The sequence below is a fragment of the Thermobia domestica genome, chromosome 9 (genome assembly GCF_964235325.1).
Source record: "Thermobia domestica chromosome 9, izTheDome1.hap1.1, whole genome shotgun sequence".
Taxonomy (NCBI): domain Eukaryota; kingdom Metazoa; phylum Arthropoda; class Insecta; order Zygentoma; family Lepismatidae; genus Thermobia; species Thermobia domestica.
Window position 1 is genome coordinate 70,388,670 of NC_137462.1, and position 23,160 is coordinate 70,411,829.

Genomic DNA, 23,160 nt, shown 5'->3' on the forward strand with positions numbered 1-23,160 from the left:
AAATCAAGTGGCTTCCCATGTACACTCATGTCCAAAACGATTGTCGTATATCTATAACTGTCTTCTTGTAAGAATATAATTTGAAATTGATTTTGCAGGGTACTTTAATACTGATATTATGTGTGTAATCGGGAATTCTATATTTGTGGTAAATTTCATAGGAAAAGAATTATAAATACGAAAACTAGAATGAGTAAAACAAAATGTTGCTGAATGGACACGAAAGTTTTATTTTCGTTTTATTGTACTTATTTACTGCTCTTTTGACATGAAATTTGCCACATACATGTCTTTGCCGATTATACACATACTAACATTATAAGAAATACCGGGCGAATTCGTTATCAAATTATATTCCTACAATAACATATGTATAGACAAGCGACAATAATTTTTGACATGAGTGTACCTTACGATTTTGACGTAAATTTAGTTGGGGTCTACAATAATTTTATGTTCTGGTCCTACCCCTCAATTTCCCATGATTACACTAACAAACAAGTTCAGCAAGTGTGACGAACAATGAAAATAATGCGCTTTTCGATTCGTCTGAGGTCTTTAGAACAGTGTTGTAGCAGCCCTTCATGACATTTGCACTGTCACATTTCTGGCATCCACAATCCTCCAGCAGTAGATTTGCTTCTTCAGAGTAGATTTCGTCAAAGTATCCGAGATAACAGACTCTTTCGACACTTCCACAAAGCCTAAAAAGGGCTCTCTGACTTCCCATTTCTCAATTTTTCTGTGTAAACGTAGCGAAAAAGTAATAATATATCATCGATGTGTGTGGAGTCTGTTGTAGCATCACAAATGATAGTATAATACTTTGCTCCTCGAATTTCCTCCAATATGTCTTTTTGTCTGAGTTCCTAGCAGTTGTATGAGCTCATTTTGAATTTCATGGTGCAAATATTTATTCCTCACAATCCCACTACTATGAACTTGCAAAATGCTGTTCCATTTTTTGAGAAGATTTAGTAAAGTGAGGAAAGAACTTGATTTTATTTCACCAGATGCAATATTATGTCTACTAGCCGTACTAAAATTACTCTCCATGTTCCTTCCTCCGTATTGGTTTGGTGCTGAAGATGTTTCTTTATATACAATTCCGGACGCATTTTAAAGTTCTCACTGCATTATTGACGTCACGTATATAAGTGACTTATATTCGATCCGCCAGATTTTTCCAGTCGCGAACAACTTTCTCACAAAAGTCTGACACGTAACCCATTTCGTTTCTCTCGTGAACAATCAGCATGGAAAGCCAAAAACGGAATTCATACTGGTATAGTAATGAAGACAATTTCACGATTGTGATTAACCATCGTTGAGTTTCATGTGGTAATAAGAACTGAAAAAGTGTCGTTTACCCTCGCAAATATATATATATATATATATATATATATATATATATATATATATATATATATATTATTTAATTAATTTTATTTTTATTTTTTTCATCATTTGGCTGGCATGCTGCAATGCAGATCATGGAATGGATGAACTGTTACTTGCTTGCAGAATTCTTGTTAGATTTCCAGTTAAAGTATTGTCCTGTATCACCTAGCCATGATGAATTAAAGTTCTTTTTGTCTACATTAATTAAAGTTCTTTTTGTTTGATAAAATTAGTTACGTAAATAACTTCAGAATGGAAGGACAATTTGAAAAAAATGAAATCTTTGAGTTTTACGTCCCACAGTTATGCCGGTTAGGGTAAAGGAGACTGTGATTATGACAAATGAATGAAATGGTGGAATGAAGGAAGTGAGAGGAAACGGGAGAACCCCAAGAAAACCTACGCACACGGTGTTGGTCCACCACGAAGTTCACTTGGTGCGAGCTGGGATCGAACCAGGGATCCCATGTACCAGAGGTGAACGCTTTGCTACTGAGCCACCGCGGTCCCTTGAAAGACAATTTGAGTACAGTTTTCAGCAAATTAAAAGAATGTGCTTTTCTATACGTTCAAGCCATACCGCCGTTATTCCAAAAATAAATTTTACCAAACAGAAAGAACTTTTGTCGCTGACTGTACAAGTATATTGTCAGCTGAATTTGTGTTAATAGACTTCTTTTGCTCAAATTCTGTCTCGGTTGTTACCATAACATCTTTTCCCTGTTCTATCCTGGTATTATCTTCGAGATTTTCTGCTAAACCGTTTGCTTTGTTGACTTCTAGGTGCTATTATATTTTCTTCAATCCTTAAAAATATTGACACACACTTTATATTTTGTTATATGTAGAGATTTTAATACTTAATAATTTAATATAATATTCCTAGGCCATGCATTTCAATTTGCCCTTTATTTACATATTTACAATTTTTATTATTTTTATATTCTCCAATCTCAGTGTATTCAGTTGCAGATGAACACTCAGCGTCTGAGTAGCAAGGTGTTTAAGTTCGGAGCTCAGTTTTTTCCTAATCTACAATTCCATTAACTCGTAAAAATTGATCCAAAAGCTTCTCATTTTCTATTTCTATTTTTCTGAGACTCTTGCGACTTTCCCAACCAGATGTTTGATTACTTCTTTCTATTTTACATTAGTTATAGTTATAGCCAGACAAACAGTGCAAGATGAAAGCCTTCCACATGTCAAAGAAGGGCATCAATGCAGTGTTGAATCCACGAAAATCGTGCACTGTACCTGTTGCTGGAACCAGTCAAAGTGGATCTCGAACATATCGGTAGCCTAAGCGTTCCTCCGCTATTGTGCAGAAAGTGAGCTCCCAGGTGCGACATGAAAACCCGGTAACACAAAGAGTGAATGCACAGGCAGTGCAATGTTTCTTCGCAACTGTAAATCGCATCATAGACCAAGATTGCAGACCATCATAGACCGCTGAAGCACAAGGCTCAAGTTCCTAAGCTGCTTGATCCAATGTCCAGGAGGGGAAGACAAACAGCCGAAAGCACTACGAACGCCATTTGGCTATTGACGCTTTAAGTATGTTGTGTTACTGGATGAAGCATGAGTGCATCTGTCAGGATATGACAAAAAAGGGCAATCTAGTATCGTCCACGTGATTCCAGAGGTCAATCTGAGTGGCTACGTGAAGGTGCTGAAAGTTTTCAACGTGAGTTAATGGTTGTCGTTATAGCAATAACCACCAACAAACTTTCATTACGCAGAAAGGACAGAAAAGCTGAAGTCAATGCTGCGTATTTCAAGAACATTTTGGAGCCACTCTACAGACATGATATTTCTTCCCTCTATGGCAGCAAAGCATCTGGTATTGCCATCCACCAGGACAAGACATCCAGTCATACGGCAAAATTCAAGTAGACATACATAGATCGAATGGCACGTGAAACGGGCATTCATACAATACTCTTTACAGACATCCCTGTTAAATCGTCCGATGGCTCTCCTATGGGTTTTTGTGCGTTTCAGTTCTGGAAACGAGCCTTGCGAAGCAGACGTCCCCGCGTAATTAAGGGTGTTTGGAAAGTTTTTCAGGAGGAATGGGATCGTTTGGACTAGAGTGTTCTTCAACGCAGTCTCCTGCGATGGAAACTCCGCTGCAGAGCTGTTGCTGCAAAACAGGGGTATCACGTGGAATACAATTGCTGGTGGAGTCACGGTTTTTCTTAAGGTAGGGTGAATTCATACTTCTTTACCATGGACGTGAAACGACCTTGTGTATTCGTGGGAGTTAAATTAAAAGAATTTCAGTTTATTATTTTAAGGAATCTGAACCCGCTAAAGGGGAAAGGGAGGTGAAGAAGAATAAATTTTCCTGCACTTTTAAACGGATTATGGTATTGGAAAGCTTGCCTTTTGGAATTGACTTGTAAAATTTGATTAGAGTGCAACTTCCTTTTAAGGTCGTTATTGAGCCCTTTAGTAGAGTTGAAATAAAAGTATTTGATAAAACATGACTGTATGGGTAGTGTAAGAGTAAGTATACCTAGGTAATTGCTTCAGCATATAATAAATCCATAACTTTTATTCAAGAGGACAGAAATTCTCCCTGGACTCCCTTTTAATTTATCTCTGGTTCTAGCATTCAAGTAACAAAATTAATGCTACTAACTGCTTTCACATACAGTGTAATTTTGAAACCTAGGAGCCTAATATTATCTTTGTGTTGGTCTTTCTGGACAAAATACGTAGCAGTAACATGTCTTTCTCTTAAATATATTTTTAATGATATTTGCCGATAGAATTGGAAAACTGAGTTTAGCCTGGAAGGACAAGGAGTGTAACTTACCAGATGTACTGTCTTATTTAACAAAACTTGCCTTCTTCCGTCTCTCTGAAAAGCCCTGTATTATTGTCCACAGATTCAACTAAAGGTAGATCGTCTTTAACCAACTGTAATTTTTATTTCAAGTCAAGTTTTAAAATGAGATAGATACGATTGAAAAAGGTGGCTAGTTTTTTTTTCTTCTAATTATCATTATTATTATTTATTTTACAATGTTGAACTTACATATTTAACATTAGGTCACATCTACTTCATGAATTGGTGTAAGGAAAGATCGCATGGTTTCCTAACAATTGTATTACCACTACGATCTTCGACAATTGAACTATCACACATTCGACACATCTTCGGGTCAGTAACTTTGGAACGAGTCGAATCGACCAATTTCAATTCAATCTTCTTTGTCATGGAGAAAATCTTATTATTTGTACAGCACTAAAGTCAATTTACTCGCAAGTTATTATCAAATAATTATCGAGGATGTGTATACTTTCGCAGGTGTCTTAAAATGTTCTGGAAATAACTTCCGAAACTTTTGAATCTGTATTTGTCTTCAATTGAACATATTTCGTGAAATGGTTTATTACAAACAAATAATAACTCTGATATAGATTAAATACAAGTTAGCCGGTTGGTAACACTGATGTTTACATTTTAGTTACAAAACCAATCGTCTGTATTCATTCGCTGGTCGTCGGGATGTAGTTTACTTAAAACAAATGCGATTTTAAAGCTTCGCTAGGAAAAAAAAAGCTATCTTGGCTAAGGTAGTGACTTAGAATAAGAATACCCTCTTTAAGCACGTTCTGAGCCTTATTTTATTATTTGATACATTCACAATCAGCTGTCATATAAAAATATTTTCATGTAAATACATCTGCTTGCTCTAAAAAAAAAAAAAAAAAAAAAAAAAAAAAAAAAGCAATTTTATTATTATTTATTTATTTATTTTGGAAGGAACCATTTTCTTTTCTACAATTTGGAATCAAAACAAATTAAATATATTTCTTACGTGAAAGAGAAAGCAGCTTCTCCCTCGACAATAATATTTTTTAAGGGTTAATGGAGGTTCGAGGTATATCTTCTGTCCTAAAATACATAGTTACAAATTCTGACTATTCTAGGTACTATTATATTTTTCTCAATCCTTAAAACAAAATGACATACACCCTATATTTTATTCGTATATATAGAGATTTTATTTCTCAATATATTTAATAATTTAATATAATAATAGGTTAACATTTATTTCTTAGTCCATACAGTTCAGTTTTTCTTTTACTTATATATTCACATTTTTTATTTTTATTACTTTTTTTTTCATTTTCAGATTTTGTGTTTTAATGTCCTATGTTCAAAGTTGTTAGAGTGAAATTGTTAGGGATCCCGAGAATCGAACTGCAATCTCATGCCAATAAAATGAGAATGTTAGTCTTTTGTCCATGAAGGAATTGTTTGTTGTGTACGGAGAAATGCCACCTTTTATCCTTTGATTCACAAAATCTGAAAGAGTAATCCTAGTTTTCTTTACTTGCTTCTGATCATTATCAATTAATTCATTAAAAAACTTTTTTCTGTTGTCCAAATACTAATACTACAAACAAGGACACCGGACAAAGAATTATAGTCAAACACGTCGAGAATTAACATTAATCTGTTTCTTTTGTCATAGATGGCGTTTCAATAACAACACGTAACTAAGTTCTACAACTGCTGATGCATGACCAATGCCATTAACTGGAGGGAGTGTACCAGTCGGTTGAATGGAAACAACTTGTCAATGATGAATCAAAGCAAAGATATCACAGAATAAAAAATAAAAAATAAAAAAAAAAGTCATTGTATTGGAGCGTGTCAACGGGTACATAGTAAATGAAGTGCGCCAATTTGTTGGTCTATCAATGCTGCTGTCCAACATGTCAACAAAGAATGGTCTAATATGTGTGCGGACACAAAACGGGGTCAAAAGTGTAAACATAAAAAGATATTAATCCACGACGAGTTTCACACTTAGTTAAGGATAGTTTACAAATCCGACAGGAATTATTGGATTCCGTGTATGCAGGTCCATTCCAACAAATTTTCGAAAGAATATTGGGAGGGGATTTATGTAATGAGCATTTGGAGTCGAGTACAAAAAGAAATCTTCTCACTGCAGTGCATAAAAGCTGCATATCTTGAATGAGCTCAAGAAGATAGATACTAAAGTAAAATAAACTGAAAATGTATAGTGGGATGCAACGAGTGGCACTTGTATGTATTCCAATGGCATCGAAAGTCGTCCACATAGGCACGTAGCGAACCCCCCCCCCCCCTTCGAGACCAGAAATGAAAAAATTAAGGAAGGATGAAACAGAATGAAATGAGAAAAAGAAAAATCAATGTTAAAAATAAATTACAGGAAGCTTTTGGTTACTCTTTCCTATGAGGAGATTTGTATTATTTGCAATACATCGTAGCGAGGTGAGCGAGAGATCCTGAAGGAGTCAGGGAATTTCAAATTTCTAGAAAAGTTACGGAATTCTCAGAATTTCTGCTGCTAGTCAGGGAGATTTCAAGCTTCCGAAAGCATAGTGCCGTTGTGTAACAGCGTGGACATTTTTTATCATAATTTTTTGCCATCACATCCTTGCAGTATCAAACATGTTATTTCAAAAACAATTTTCTACTGCTCCTTTAACCTGTCATTTGGAACAGACAGTAGTTGACGGAATAATAAAAACAAAAATGTATGTGGAAAGAAAGTTCTGTTAACATTTGATTTAACAGAGAAAGGAACGCAGATATTGTGAAGTATTTACAAGACATTATTGAGTATGTACTTTTTATAATAGAGAATATGTACTTTTTTATAATAGTTGAGGTCATAATGAAAGAAAAATTGTTATATTTGGATAAACAGAGGAAGGACGTAAATATTGTATAATCTTTTTCAATACATTTTTTTATTCTTTTACTCGAAATTTCTTCATAGTTTGTTATTAAAATACTTACCAACATATCTTTATTTTATTGTCCTAACAAACCAATATATATTGATAGTAAAGTAGTTCAAATTGATCGAGCTTCTGGGCCTTCAGAATTTCATGTCACCCCCCGTTACGAAATCCTGGCTAAACGAACAAATATATGTTCCAGTAAAATAGTTTAGAATAATCGAGCACCTGGTGTGACGACCACAGTATTTTATGTCACGGACCCCTTCCCCCCTAACGAAATTCTGGCTACGTGCCTGCGTCCACAGCATGTGAGATGGTGGATTGTTTTCCGTTTGGCCCCACATTTGAATGCTGATATTAATTAGAAATTCTCAGCAACCAAGTATCGCCATTTCTCGAATGTCTTCATAATGAATACTTACAAACAAAATTCAGGCTAGGTGCCGTGTTGCCTGATAAGTTCTACTAGTGATGACTAATTTTTTGTCCGATGTGCTTGCGTTCCTGAAATACGATTGTAACTCATTCGTTCGCAACTCATGAATTCTGTTTATTTGTTGATCGTTGATAAACTTTTTAAACAACAAACCATATATCAGTCACATAAATTAATTCAATCATTTTGTCACTTTTTGCAGAAACTATTTTGAAAATCCATGACACAATTGCCGTCAGATTTCCTCGGTAATGATTTATTTTAAATATCTTATGAGTTAACCATTAATTGTGTGTGTAATAACAACTTTCCAATCGAAACTACATTGATTTTTTTAATAGGATATGAAATAATTGATACTTAATGAGAAAAATGTAAAGTTGAAGTTAGTAGCAGGAAAATGTCCTTCACGTAGCAACTAACTTCTTATAATACTTTTGCTTCGTGTTTTGAAGATGGATGTGGAAAATTCAGCCGTAGGTCTTGAAAATGAAACTTTATATAACTGAAAATATAAACAAACATGCTCAAGCTTAGTCCCATCGCAAGCATACTGAATGGACCTGTCAGGTGAGCAGATGTAACTGCAATAGGATTCCTATTTGTAGAACTTACAGGCAGTTCTTCCAATTCAGCTGTATCGTGTGTCCATTTTTGAATGATTCCTCCTTCCATAAGTGAAATGACCACAGCATTGTATTTGTCAAGATACGGAGAGTATTTACTTAAGTAAGTATGCATGCGATGAGTTCTAGTACAACCAGGAACTATATGAACTAGTGGTCTTTTCTCTTTACTCATGTATTTTTTCTGTGTGCAAATGTAAATTAGGCTTTCTTTGTTGAAAGGCAATGCGAAGTCCCTCTGTAAGGCTACACGGTCAATACATTTCTCGTGATCCGGTTCTAAAATATATTTTGACATTATTTTCTTCAAAAATTCGTCGGAAGTAGCATTAAAAATTAGGTAATAATTATAGTGGCCCCCGAATATTAATTTTGATTGTTGAAGCTCTTGTAGAGAGTTGATATCTTGCTTATATTTTGGAATCGTGAGGTAACTAACTAAGCATGAGACATATGCAGATATAATAATTAAGGAACAGAATACGTAAAGCATGAAAATGAACCTAACTATAAAGTTCTTTGGCTGGTGTGGCACTGAAACCGAACAAAGTACTGAAAATACATACAAAGTTATTTTTGAACCACTACGAAAGCTAGATTTATCGTTACACGCATTCATTCTATCAGCCATTCTTAGAGTTAAAATAACGATAACTTTGGAAAATATTACCAAGATCCATATATCATATGAAAATGGTAAAAATATACTCATCCATTGTGGATATATGTCAGCTTTGGGAACTATCCATGTGAAACAACCAATGTGATAATTGTTGGTGATGTCAAGATGGGAATATCTATCAAAGTTCAAAACTATGTTTGCAAAACCAATGTCCGCTCGATGATAGACCAAGTCCCCAATAAGTCCATAAGCAGTACCATTTGGATGTACATGTCCCCAAAGTGATCCATCTGTTGGTGTTATTACTCTGGCTGTGAAATTCATAACATTAGCAGCAGAATAGAAAATTCTACTTTCGTATCCGTCCGCTATCAACTCATCATTTTGTGTTCTTTTGAGTATCACCATCGGAGGAAGATCTAAGGTGCAGGCAATAAGAGGGCATCCATGCAGGTTTGCCACTTTGTCCAGATATAAGTTTCTTCGATAAAGAAAACGTCCCCGCTTCCATTTATCAAGAAGCATCTCGTTTCGAGAATCAGCACAAGTTTTCTTCGAAAACGGAAAATAAGTGTACACTAAAAAAGAATCACTTCTTGTAGGATCTTGCTGAATTAGTAGTATATCAAATATAAACTTAGACAACGCGTATTTAAATATTTCTTGTCTTGTATTTTTGGCTATAGTCGTTACTAAAACAAGAAATTTCGCTCTAGGATTCAATAGGCTTATTTTACTAAGAAACAAGGTAGATTCCTTGAAAGAATGTTCATCCTTTGCAAAGACAAGAACTTGCTTGCTACTCGGTGAAGGAAACATATTAATGGAAGCAAAGATAGCAAAGGAATCAAGTCGATTGTAGAGTACAACAGGTTGGTGAAGAAGGTCCTCTACATTCTTCAATGTGAGTCCTACTTGATGAAACAACTCGTAATCCCAAGTCATAACTAAAAGATTATTATCATTGAAATATTTGGCTATTATTTGGATGGCAATATCTGAAAGAGCAATTTCTTCATTTAAAACATTATAATGTATTTTACTAGAATCGTATCCGCATATAACTGTTATGAACATATACACAATTGTCAACATGGCTGGTACCTTCAATGATTCTTGACGTTGCATCTGAAAAAGAAATATATTGCTGCATTAGATATCTACAGTCTGTGGTATTCATTAGAAGTCACCATTAATACTATTGTTTACATTAGGCTGGTGCAAATGAAATGTCCGTTTTGACGTCTGATGGGAAACTCCGTCAACAACACAGCACAGGGATAGACCACAATCATGCATCTAACGTCACACTCTGTATACGTTAGATGTATACGCCAGGCAAACGGGCTGAGCCACCCAGATAGGGAATAATCCATTAATCAACAAGATATATGAAAGTGCACTGTGAAGAACACAATTCCGAGTTGTTCTTTTTTCATATTCAAATTGGGACATTCTGCACCAGCAAGCCGTGGAAAACATTAACAGTTAATTTTGGCCAGGAATGGCGAATGAACGCACTATTTGCCGTTAGTTTGACAAATTTCTTTCCGATGACATATCATTGTAAAATAAGTCCCCGTAGGCACCACCTGACATCATGTTCGGATGAGCTCCATACAGTCGGTGGAGTTAATGCAAATATCACCAAAATATTTCATTTCCAGACACCAATGTGTAGGGTTGTCAACTGGTCGGTTTTTCACCGGCCTGGCCGGATATATTGCTGTTATTTTGTTTGAAGCCGGTGACCAGTCAAACTTCTTACAAGCCCCTTTATGACAGGTTTTTCAAATATGTATCTAGTTCGAAGTATAGATTTAAAAAGCAACTTTCATTCTGTAAATCCAAAACTGTCACCTTTCAGCATCTATCAAAGATTAGCATATTTTGTTCGTCTGTTTAGACAATTTCAAAGAGATGACAAGGATTGTATCAGGGAAAATTTGAAATTTACTTGGAAGGAATTTTATACATTTATTGAGAATGAAAAAGGACTTCTTAAAGGAATTTCCTGTCATTGACCTATAAGTTTAAAGAATAAATTTCATTTTCCAAATCTAAAATTGTCACGTAAAGATTAATATACTTTTGTTCATCTGTTTCGATGATTTTAAAGAAGTGGCAGTTACTGATAAATACAATAAAATGATCAATGTCGATTTCAGTTTCTCATTTATATTTATTAGTTTCTCATTTATATTTATATTTACCAGTTTCTCAATGTATTTATTAAGATTATTAGTGAGTGTACAAAGGATTATGCACAATATAGGATGCACTTTTGTTCACGATAGTACATTTCCTTCCCATAGATGGGTCCGAACCACGGGCGTCATATCAGACTTCGCTTGAAGGAAGCCAAGTGCACCACCGACATAACACTTTCATGTTTCGTACTAGTATATTAGCAGACAATCGATTAAAGTATACGTATTCCTCAAACTCTTCGGGAGGGAGGAGCAATTGTCCCCTTCTGCCTCCCCTGGTCCGAATAGAGATACTTCACACTTAGACCTATACCATAGGGAATTTTGGAGGTGACTTTTTTTTTCCAGTGTTGGCAGCCCTACCGATGTGCCATTTTGGTACAGTGGCTATATATATATATAGGAATAAAAAACCACCGAGAGATACTTGATCAGAGGTCATGAACTCCTGCGGTGACATCATCAAAATAGTCGCTGTGTCGAGAGAGCGTTTCAGTGAGCGTATCTCCGTTGGCAAACATGGCATTGTGATGTTTCAATACACCATTTGAAAGAACTTCAATTAAGCTACTTTTTTTTTTTTTTTTTTTTTTTTTTTTAATACGAACGATTAAGAAGTTATAGCGGCGAAACTTTGGAAATGGGTGTACTGGTGAACATTTCAGAAAAATGCTCTCAAACGATTTTAATAGTATTTTTTGCGACATTTGGGCAATGTATATTTTAAGTGTAATGAGACCCTACTGAACATGATTTTGAATGTTTCCAACAAATATAATTTTGTTTTCTTATGGCCGAAATTCATCATAGCAGTCAAAATAGTTGCTGCATAAATTCGTTTCTGAAAATAGCCAAAAATATTACAGTCATATGTTATTTCCTAAGTTTTCGGTGTCAAGAAATCCATTTATGATCTCGAATTACAATCTGACCAATGGAAGTATCTCACACCACCATAAAAGTTCGTGACCAAATTCGACGAGAAATAAAAGTTTTGTATATTAGAGCGTGTGGCAATATTTTCCATATTTTCGGGGTCAAGGATCTTATTGCTGTTGCTTAAATTTCGAGCCTGGATGCCGGAAGTGCTCAAAAATTTAGATGGTTGAATACATAATTAATGGGGAATATCATTTCCCTCCGAGTACTTACACACGGAAGGAGTCACTCCCAACTAAAATTTCCAAAATCTTTCCTTAAATTGTCGACAGGATATTACAATGTTTTCATAAACCGTTTGCAAGACCTTGAATTAAGCTATATATATATATATATATATATATATATATATATATATATATATATATATATATATATATATATATATATATATATATATATATATATATATATATATATATATATAGGGTGTTTGAAAACAACACCGACAACGTTTGGGTGCTGATTCCTGATACCAAGAAAAGACAAAAACTATAGACGAACCTGGGTGCACAAATGCTTCCTTTCGGAGTTATAGGCTGCCGAAACATGAAAAAATGAACTTTAAAGGTCCATATCTCCAAACCTATGGGACCTACCGTAGTCGGGTCAAGACTTCACGTTGAAACTAGTATGTGCCTTATCAAAAAATCCATATTTAAGAATCCTAAAGTACTGACACAACTATTCTTATAGAGGGAGTTTGGCTACGGGTATATAATTTGAAGTACTCACCAACTACATCTTTAAAAATTATTGCGGAAGTACCTCAGGTTTCTGAGACATGGATATTTGGATAAGGCACATACTAGTTCTTAAGGGGGCCGTGGTGGCTCAGTGGTAGAGCGTTCACCTCTGATGCTTGGGGTCCCGGGTTCGATCCCAGCCCCCGCCAAGTGAACTTTGTGGTGGACAAACACCGTGTGCCTGGGTTTTCTCGTTGTTCTTCCGTTTCCTCCCACTTTCTTCATTCCACTATTTCATTCATTGCTCATCATCACCGTCTCCGTTAGCCTAACCGGCATAACCGTGGGACGTGAAACTCAAAGATTTCATTTCATTTCACTAGTTCTTAAGTGAAGTCTTGACCCGACTACGGTAGGTCCCATAGTTTTGGAGCTATGGACCTTTGAATATCATTTTTTCGTGTTTTCGGCAGCCTATAACTCCGAAAGGAAGCATTTGTACACCCAGGTTGATCTATAGTTTTTGTCTTATCTTGGTGTAAGTAATCACCTCCCAAACGCCAAACGTTGTCGGTGTTGTTTTGAAACACCCTATATATATATATATATATAGGGTGTTACAGAGTACCCAGACACTACCTTTTTCTCGAGAACGGTACATGCTATCAAGTTGAAATAAAAAATTGCATGAGAAATATGTGTCCAAAGAATCCGTAGAAATTATTTACAAAATCCCGAAAGTCCCCCCTGCCCCAATTTTCAAATGCAAATGGGAATGATATGTTTCGAATGCACATTCGAAAAGGTGGGGGAAAAATAAGATTGCCCTACGAAACATTTGTCCGTATTATCTACCGTTTTCCGTGTACCATTTTTTTTTTTTTTTTTTTTTTTTTTTTTTTTTTTTTTTTTTTTTTTTTAATGAAGGTGCGCGAAATAGAGTATACGGAGTTTACTAATTAAGATAATGTAAGCACCGTCGCAGTTTCGGGAAGTGCAAGACACACGCTTTCTAATGATATGCCACATCGTGACTCAGGTCTAAAAAATAAGAAACTGTGTGACCCAAAAACGGGGGTCCAAAGTAAGGTTAGAACTCGAAAATTCAAATGGAAAGGGTGGTCGAGTAATACCTTGTTGCAAAGGTCTCTGCAAATGTTAAAAAAATTCGAACGCGATTTTGGAATCCACTAACCATTTTCAACATGGCGACCATAACAATATCGAAACCCTGAATTTCTGGTTCGTCATGAAGAAATAAAACGTACTAGTGAAGTTGCCCACTTGACCAAAAAAAGGGCGGGCACGTAATAGTACCACAAAGAAGCAAGTTCCATTTGACTGCCCGTAAGCTTTTCACACTGCCCGGTTAAACGCAATTTATGTCGCACAGGTGCAGGGGTGTGCCTAGCTGTTCTGTCAGTTTTAGTGCGCATGGCTAACATAACTGATAACATGAATATGCCACTCCAATCTTGGTCTCATTCATCGTTGTCTGTTGCAAGATATTGCGTCGTCGAAGGGATTGTGTGAAAAGTTTGGATTTGTTAACGTACATTCCTCGTGGTCGTGTGCATTTCTGTCAATTATTTGGCATTGGCAAATCGTGGCATGTAAGTTGAAATACCTTTCACAAACGAAGAAGCATTTGATATGCGCATGGTGTTGGGTGAGTGTCAACGAAATAGTTCCACTGCTGCTCGTGTGTATGCTGCTAGATATCCCAATCGGGAACGTCGTTCAAGACATGTTTTTCGCAACCTTGCCTAACGTTTACGCAGAAGTGGAAATATTCGGCCTTCTAGCAGTCACAGGAATGAACGCATAGCTCGGCCTGTTCGAGACAATAGGTCTGCTGATGTACTTGCAGGCTTCTAGGTATGCGCACGAGACGAGTCGAGACAGGATTTTCCTGACAAAATTCGAGTCGAGACACGGCTCTTCCAATAGAAAAATATACATTTTTCGAGTCGAGACATCACTTTTGCAGCACATTTTCGAGTCGAGACAGCCACAAATCTTGTCTCGTGCGCATCCCTACAGTCTTCCATGTTAATCCTCACACCAGTATCAGGCTAGTTGCTCACGATTCTGGTGTCTGCGCAACTACTATGTCAAAGATTTTGAAGGCTAACATATTTCATCCATACCATATGTCCTTGCATCAAGAGTTAATGGCACTGATTTTCAAAGCAGGCTCGACTTTTGCATGTGGTCTCAAGCTCAAGTGCATGCAAATGCTCGATTCTTTGACAAAATAGTATTGTGGTCTGATGAGGCTACATTTAAAAGTGATTGTCAGGTAAATCGTCACAACATGTTTTATTGGGTCGCCGTAAATCCACAGTGGATGCAAGAGGTTGATCAGCAACGTAGATGGTCTGTGAATGAATGATGTGGAATCATCGGCGAAAGAATAATTGGACTTCATTTTTATCGAAGCGAGTCTTACGGGTGCTGTTTACCGTACATTTCTGCAAGAACAATTGCCCATTCTTCTCGAAGACGTCCCCTTACACATCAGGACACACATGTGGCTAAAACAAGATGATTGTCCAGCACATTTTGAACTGACAGCGAGGAATCAGGTGAATGCAATGTTTCATGGTAGATGGGTAGGTAGGGGTGGACCTGTGCCCTGGACTCCTAGGTCACCAGACTTAACATGTTTAGATTATTATGTACAGGGACGACTTAAAGAAATCATTTATCAACATCGCCTCACAACAAGAGACAACATGATGGAGCGCATAGTTGCTGTATACAGGCAGATTAGTGAGGAGGAAATTATTGCGGCACAGAATCATTTCAGTTGCCGTGTGGAAAAATGCATTGAGGCACAGGACAGGCATTTCGAACATCTACTGTAAGTTGGTAAATGTGCATCGAAGTCAGTGTTTTACCTATTCTTTTCGTTTTTGTTCATCATTCGTTTCTCATTGTGTTTCGTTTTTCTTTTTATTTCACTTAAGACTAATTTACTATCTTTTGTCACGCAACGTTGTGGCAATAATTTTCTGTATTGTCTGTCAAACAAATAAATTCATGTTTTCCGCGGTATAGTATCTTGCCCCTTGCTGCTATGAAAATAAAATACTACACATTAACCCATATCATTTCGCTAGTAGCTTCCTATTTCCTCATTAGTTAAAACAGTATTCCAGGGCATCGTAGCGGAAAGTGTTTATGCTTTTTCGTGCATTGTACAAAAACACAAAGAGTGAACGCAATAAAAACTAAACAAGGAAAAAATACAATGGGATGTAAAATGCTTGGACTCTTTCGACAAATCACTCAATGTAGCGCTTTCCTTGCAAGCAGGTCTTGATGGTGTAATCGGTAACACCTTGGGCTCAAGTTTACGGGGTCCTCAGATCGATTCCCTGAAGACATACTTTTTATTTTATTTTCAACAATAGAAGCTTTTTAAAAAAATATCCAGTCACCCGAGAAAAGGAAATTGTGTAGAAACACAATATTTCACTTTTGTATTCACATTATCGCGAAGAAATATGATCATTTCTTGCAGTTCAAACCGTAGACAATAACTTAGCGAATAATGTTTTTCAGTCTTTTTATAAACAATGTCCAGTGTGTTGTCGTCGGCAGAGCTCTACACTGTAGACCTTAAAGTCACAAGTTTCTGAGGATAACTGTCCATTTATTATTATTATTATTATTATTATTATTATTATTATTATTATTATTATTATTATTATTATTATTACTAGAATGACAAAAGAAGGAAAGAAAAAGACACATAGTCGACGCTATTGATAGGAACAGAAGAGGTATACTTCATGTCAGATTCTTTTTAAGTTTACACATGAACGTAACAATATTATTACTTTTATTTATTGACAGATAAAATTATTATTTTATGAGAACAAGAAATGGAGTATAAATATTTGTTAGCTGGTAGCAGTAATGAATTTTGTTTCGACCTTCTTCTAGATAGGTTGAGTTGATTTTGAGTTTAACGTCCCTTTCAGCAGCAAAGCTATATGAGACGGGACCTACTCATTAACGTGGAATCTGAAATACATGAACTCTTGCCGGGAATCGAAGACGGGTCTTTTTCTAGATAGGAAAATGAGGTGACACCTTGAATATAATCGTTCTTGTGACGAGTTGTAATAGGTTGGTCCTTATTTTACAACATTGTATTTTTTTCGGGACACCCCTTCATTTATTTCCACTTGTCGAAATACTATCCTGTGCAAAATTTCATTACAATCGAATGAGGATAAACGGTAACGCAAAGAACCTAAAGTTTTGATCATTTATTGGGAGCTTTTGAATTTCTAATAGATGGCAGCACCTATAAAGATAAAACAATCACTTATAAGCGACATTTTCAAACTCTTTCCTGTGATTTTCAAGAAAAAGTAGTAAGTGAAAGTGAATCAGGGTTTTACTCCAGTGAAAATGAATCACGGAAGAGTAAACTCTTCAAGGAATGTATGGCTTTTGCCATCTGGAATGTTGATAAGCCCATGGGAAACGAAATGATGTTCTTCTGGGTTCAACTCCTGTGAAAAAAATAACAGCAAGTTCAATAATTTCAAGGTAGTCTTCTCTGGGTAAGTTATTGAGGATATTCTTCATAGCAATCTGAAGAACGTAATTGGCCATGTCGTGTACTTTTTCTTGAATGCGTTCATCTTGTATACCGGGCTTGAATTTAGTTTTGTCAATATCACTCTAAGCTTGTTGAAAACGATTGAAAATAGAAATGTTTGGACCGGAACGCTCATTGATCTTTGACTCGAAAACAACTTTGAAAACGAGTTTATAAATGTGATGCCTGCATAATAAATATAAAATCTCTCTTCCCAAATATCATTCCAACAAGATGCAGGCACGTTTTATTCGTCCAGTATTTGAGGTTGTGTCACAGCATAGAGCTTGGACTTTATCAACAAGAGCACATTTTTCCAGAGTATTATGCACAGCAATCGCTTGATGTTCACCTGTGGCAGATGGTAATTTCGGAAGTGCTAGTAATCGTTCACTTCCATTGAAAGTAACAATAACCGGTAGTCTGTCAACGAACTCTGTTAGTGCAACAAGCATCTTTTCATCTCAATGCACAGTAACAACATTTATATTTTCAATTTCATCAAAAAAAACTTCTTGCAAGTTGCAGATTCTAACTGACGCAAATGTTGACAACAAAGGCGAAAAGAGTATCTATTTATAACCAAAGCATCTGCATCTTGATTCAACACTTCGGCAACAGCAGTTAAAATATGAACCACATCTCTGTCACTTACTTTGCATTTATCCAAAACTGCAACAAGTTCGGATCTCTCTTTTTCCAGTAAGACAATGTCAGCTCCAATCATGCATACAGGTCATCTTTTTTCCTATGACTAAGAAGAAACATTTTATCTCTCTCATTGTCAATGAGATTCAAAACAGAAAAATGAGCAATGCCGAAAAGATATCCTTTTTCTTTTGTAATTCAGTTCGCCGAACAGGATATTTCTGCAAAGACCTCCATTCATTGTAAGGTTTTTCCAATTTCTCTACACTGTGTTGAAATTTTTTGGTTGGGAAACGAGCCTTTTCCAATAAAAAAAACCTGAACCTCATTATCACTAAATATGCACTACGACGTAAACTTTACTTTCCAAAGGTTGTAAAATAACACCTTGAGCGTTTACACATTGGATGATAATTTGGAACCAACAATTTGGCAATTGCTGTGCCCTAAAAGATAAATCTTATCGGTGCTTTTAGTTTATATTGATCTAAGATATTCCCTTTTACTTCACTGACCTGCAACTAACAACGAAACTGGGGGAACTCAGCTGAAACATAGAATCGTGTGCATGTGGTTAAATAAACTTTATGCCAAAAACAAATTAAATATGACATTTATCCAATAAAAGTAATTTATTTTCGTTGCACATCTTAACTTACTATTTTTTATTGAAAATCACAGGAAAGAGTTTGAAAATGTCGCTTGTAAATGCTTATTAATATACCTTTATAGGTGCTGCCATCTATTGGATAATTCAAAACCTCCAAATAAATGAACAAAAACTTTAGGCTCTATGCGTCACCATTTATCCTTATTCGATTGTAATGAAATTTTGCACAGGACAGTATTTCGACAAGTGGCACCAAATGAAGAGGCGTCCCGAAAATAATACAATGTTGTAAAATAAGGACCACCCTAAAGTTGTAAGTTCGATCACTATTTGTAATTTGTGTTATTCCTCTAATGCTTTATCAACGTTGCATGTAGCATTAAATTTAATAATAACTTGTTGGCGAAATCACGTGTAAAATTTGAAGACCGAGTTAGTTGTGTAAATTCGCACACAGATCGAGGTAACGAAGCCAGAGTAATGTGCGTATCTCTCTTGAACACTGAAATGAGTTTCTCTGCTCTGGCCATCCTTCCTCGTAGAGTAATCCGAGTAATCGATAGCAAGGTGTTGTGAAGATCTTGTACTCCACGGATCGATTCCCGCTCAGAACCACTTTTAATTCTTGAGTACAAGTAGAAAAGGCAAAATAACGAATCGAGAAGCATGAAGTTTAGAGCTAACAAGTAAGACCACCCAAAGGTATGGGTTATTACGTGATTTGTTTAAGAAAAAAATGGAGGAAAGTTGTTTTCTCTGTCTAGGAATTGAGTATAAATAAAAGAAGAAACTACACTTCTGTCCAGAATTTCTGTCGCCTTTCAAAATTACATAAATAGAAATAACTCTCTTTCTTATCATAGAATATGTCAAAGTCTTCTTACAAACATGCAGAAAAATGAAACCACATATTTCCAAAAAGATATTTGTGTAAAAAAAATTAAGAAATGAAGAAGTTATAATTAATAAAAGAAATCTCCGAAACTCACCGCCAAATTCTAAGTTCCATTTTCGTAAGCGTGGCAAACTCGCGGCGAAATTTACAACGAGAGGGGGAATTTTACGCTTTATTAGAAATACAACGTAAATGTTTCATAATGTTAGTTACTATACATATTGCACAGCTCTAATAATAATAGATATTAAACATTTTATACGTAAACAAATAAAAGGAAATAAGCCACAAAATATGCGAAGCGATCAGGCAGTTTGTGGTAGTGATTTTCTAATATGCATTTACTACGAGAATGACCCTTAGCATACCTTCGTAAAGTAGACGGTTAGCGCACGCTCCCCAAGTATTTTGTTTTCATCCACGATCATCAGGTCGAATCTCATACCCTACGCTGCCTTTTTTATACAGAAAAACTTGATTCTGTCAATTTCTTAAACAGCAATGTTTTAACAATGATGCTTAGTATTATCGTCTTCATTCCAGTTTATTTGAATATCTCCAAATAATCCAGAGTTATGTCCTTTAAATAAAGTATTATAATTATCAAGAATTTTAAAAAAGAGGAAATTTCATTTCTAATTATTATTCTAACCGGAAGGGGAAACTTATACATATTTGAAATAGTAATTAACATATGACTAAACTTTAATGAAACGTTAGTAAAATAAAACATTTACTCCGAATAATCTCTGCAAGTAATTTGTAGAAAATGGACAGAAATAGTGAACATAAATTACTAGTTGTCAATTAAAAATGTAGCAGCGATTGCTCTAAACCCAAGTAGAATATTCACTCTTTTCTTCATGAAAATAATAACTGACACACATTCATAGTCAACGTCTTGCGAATAAAATCAGAAAAAGAAAAGATTTATTTTTCTGAAAATAATAAACATTTTCAAAAATAATGATCTTTTGGCTGTACGGTAAATCTTTTAGTAAATAAATAAATAAATAAAAATCATATTATGTATCATTTAATCACCGTGAATTGAAAGCTGATTGCGAGGGTGAAGATAATGAATACTACTACAAACTATTACAAAGCTAGGGGCCGCAAGTGGCCCAGTGGAAGCTGGTGGGTATAGCTGAGCAGCCTGAGGTGTTAGACTGTATTGTTGGCAACGGCTCGAGCGGCTCGGCTTACGGCGCACTCACCACCGAGCCGAACCGAGAAGTGAGTCGAGCCCACACCTCACCCTACCGAGCTGGCTCGAGTCCTCGGCTCAGCTGGACCAAACTCTAGTCACAAAAACAATTCTATTCAAGGTGTCACCTCATTTTCCTATCTAGAAAAAGACCCGTCTTCGATTCCCGGCAGGAGCTGATGTGTTTCAGATTCCACGTTAATCAGTACGTCCAGCCTCATATAGCTTTGCTGCTGAAAGGGACGTTAAACTCAAAATCAACTCAACCTATCCAGAAGAAGTGCGAAACAAAATTCATTACTGCTACCAGCTAACAAATATTTATACTCCATTTCTTGTTCTCATAAAATAATAATTCTATCTGTCAATCCATAAATGTAATAATATTATTACGTTCATGTGTAAACCTAAAAGGAATATGACAAAGTATATTTCTTCTGTTCCTATAGCTTCGACTATGTGTCTTTTTCTTTCTTTCTTTTGTCATTCTAATAATAATAATAATAATAATAATAATAATAATAATAAATGGACAGTTTTCCTCAGAAACTTGTGACTTTAAGGTCTACAGTGTAGAGCTCTGCCGACAACACACTGGACATTGTTTATAAAAAGACCGAAAAACATTATTCACTAAGTTATTGTCTACGGTTTGAACTGCAAGAAATGATCATATTTCTTCGCAATAATGTGAATACAATAGTGAAATATTGTGTTTCTACAAATTTCCTTTTCTCGGATGATTGGATATTTTTTTAAAAAACTTCTATTGTTGTAAAGAAAATAAAAAGTATGTCTTCAGGAGAGAATCGATCTGAGGACCCCGTGAACTTGAGCCCATGGTGTTACCGATTACACCATCAAGACCTGCTTGCAAGGAAAGCGCTACATTGAGTGATTTGTCGAAAGAGTCCAAGCATTGTACATCGCATTGTATTTTTTCTTGTTTCGTTTTTATTGCGTTCACTCTTTGTGTTTTTGTGCAATACACGAAAAGGCAAATACATTTTTCGCTACGATGCCCATACGAATACTGTTTTAACTGATGAGCAAACAGGAAGCTACTAGCGAAATGATATGGGTTAATGTGTAGTATTTTATTTTCATAGCAGAAAGGGGCAAGATATTATCCCGCGGGACACATGCATTTATTTGTTTGACAGATAATACAATGGAGGACCTTTTCAGTTGGCGAAGCAGCCGTTGAACACGCCAATGAATTCTATTGTGAGTGGAAATCGTTGGTAGTCCTAAGCTTGAAAAGTGTGAAGAGCTGTCCAAGTTACATTATTTCTTTATGACGAACCAGAAATTCAGGGTTTCGGTATTGTTATGGTCGCTATGTTGAAAGTGTTTAGTGGATTCCAAAATCGTGTTCGAATTCTTTTAAAATTTGCAGAGACTTTTGCAACGAGGTATTACTCGACCACCCTTTCCATTTGAAATTTCTGAGGTCTGACTTTACTTTGGACCCCCCCCCCATTTTGGGTCACCCAGTTTCTTATTTTTTCAAACCTGAATTACCATGTGGCATATCATTAGAAAGCGTGTGTCTAGCACTTCCAACTGTGACGGTGCTTACATTATCTTAATTAGTAAACTCCGTATACTCTATTTCGCGCACCTTCATTTTAAAAAATAAAAAAAAACATTCGTACACGGAAAACGGTAGGTAGTACGGACAAATGTTTCGTGGGGCAATCTTGTTTTTTCCCCAATTTTTCGAATGTGCATTCGAAACATATCATTTCCATTTGAAAATCAGGGCATTAGCCTCCCATTACACCACGAAGGTGGGCTTTCGGGATTTTGTAAATAGTTTCTACGGATTCTTTGGACCCATATTTGTGTGTGTGTGTGCGTGTGAGAGAGAGAGAGAGAGAAAAGAAAGAGTTAATGAACTATACCGACAAACTGGAGGTGATTCCTCACATCAAAATAAGAGAAAAAGTTAATATGAACCTGTGGAGAAAAGTGCATACTTTCAGAGATAAGGCCGTCCAAAATCGTGGAAAAGCTAAATTTCAACATGCACTATTTCCCTATTGAAACTTGGCACCGGTCAGCACGGATCGTCATCCAAAGGTGTGCAGTTCTCTGAGTATAAAGAATGACCGGGAAAGTTAGGTACACCAGATTGTCACTTCAGATGAAAAATGTATTTATGACAACAGTAAACGGTCAGGACCGAGAAGTTTTGATCTTGGCCAAAGTCCAGGATAGCTTCGAAAATCCCTAGAACATAATGCTGGTATGGTGATCTATGTTGGGGCTGCTTCATCTTGTCTTTCTCCATTGAGTGAAATCATCACTTCCGATCGTCAGTGCTGAGCTCCATGAAAAGCATCGTAAATTTGGCTGCATACACCCAAAAATGTTCAAGACACATTGCCTCCTCGTGTTGTACAATAATGCACACCCACATGTCGTTCAATGGATGTTGCAGACATCCCGTAAAGTAATTATGAAACCCTTCCTCCCACCTCATTCTCCTTATGTCTC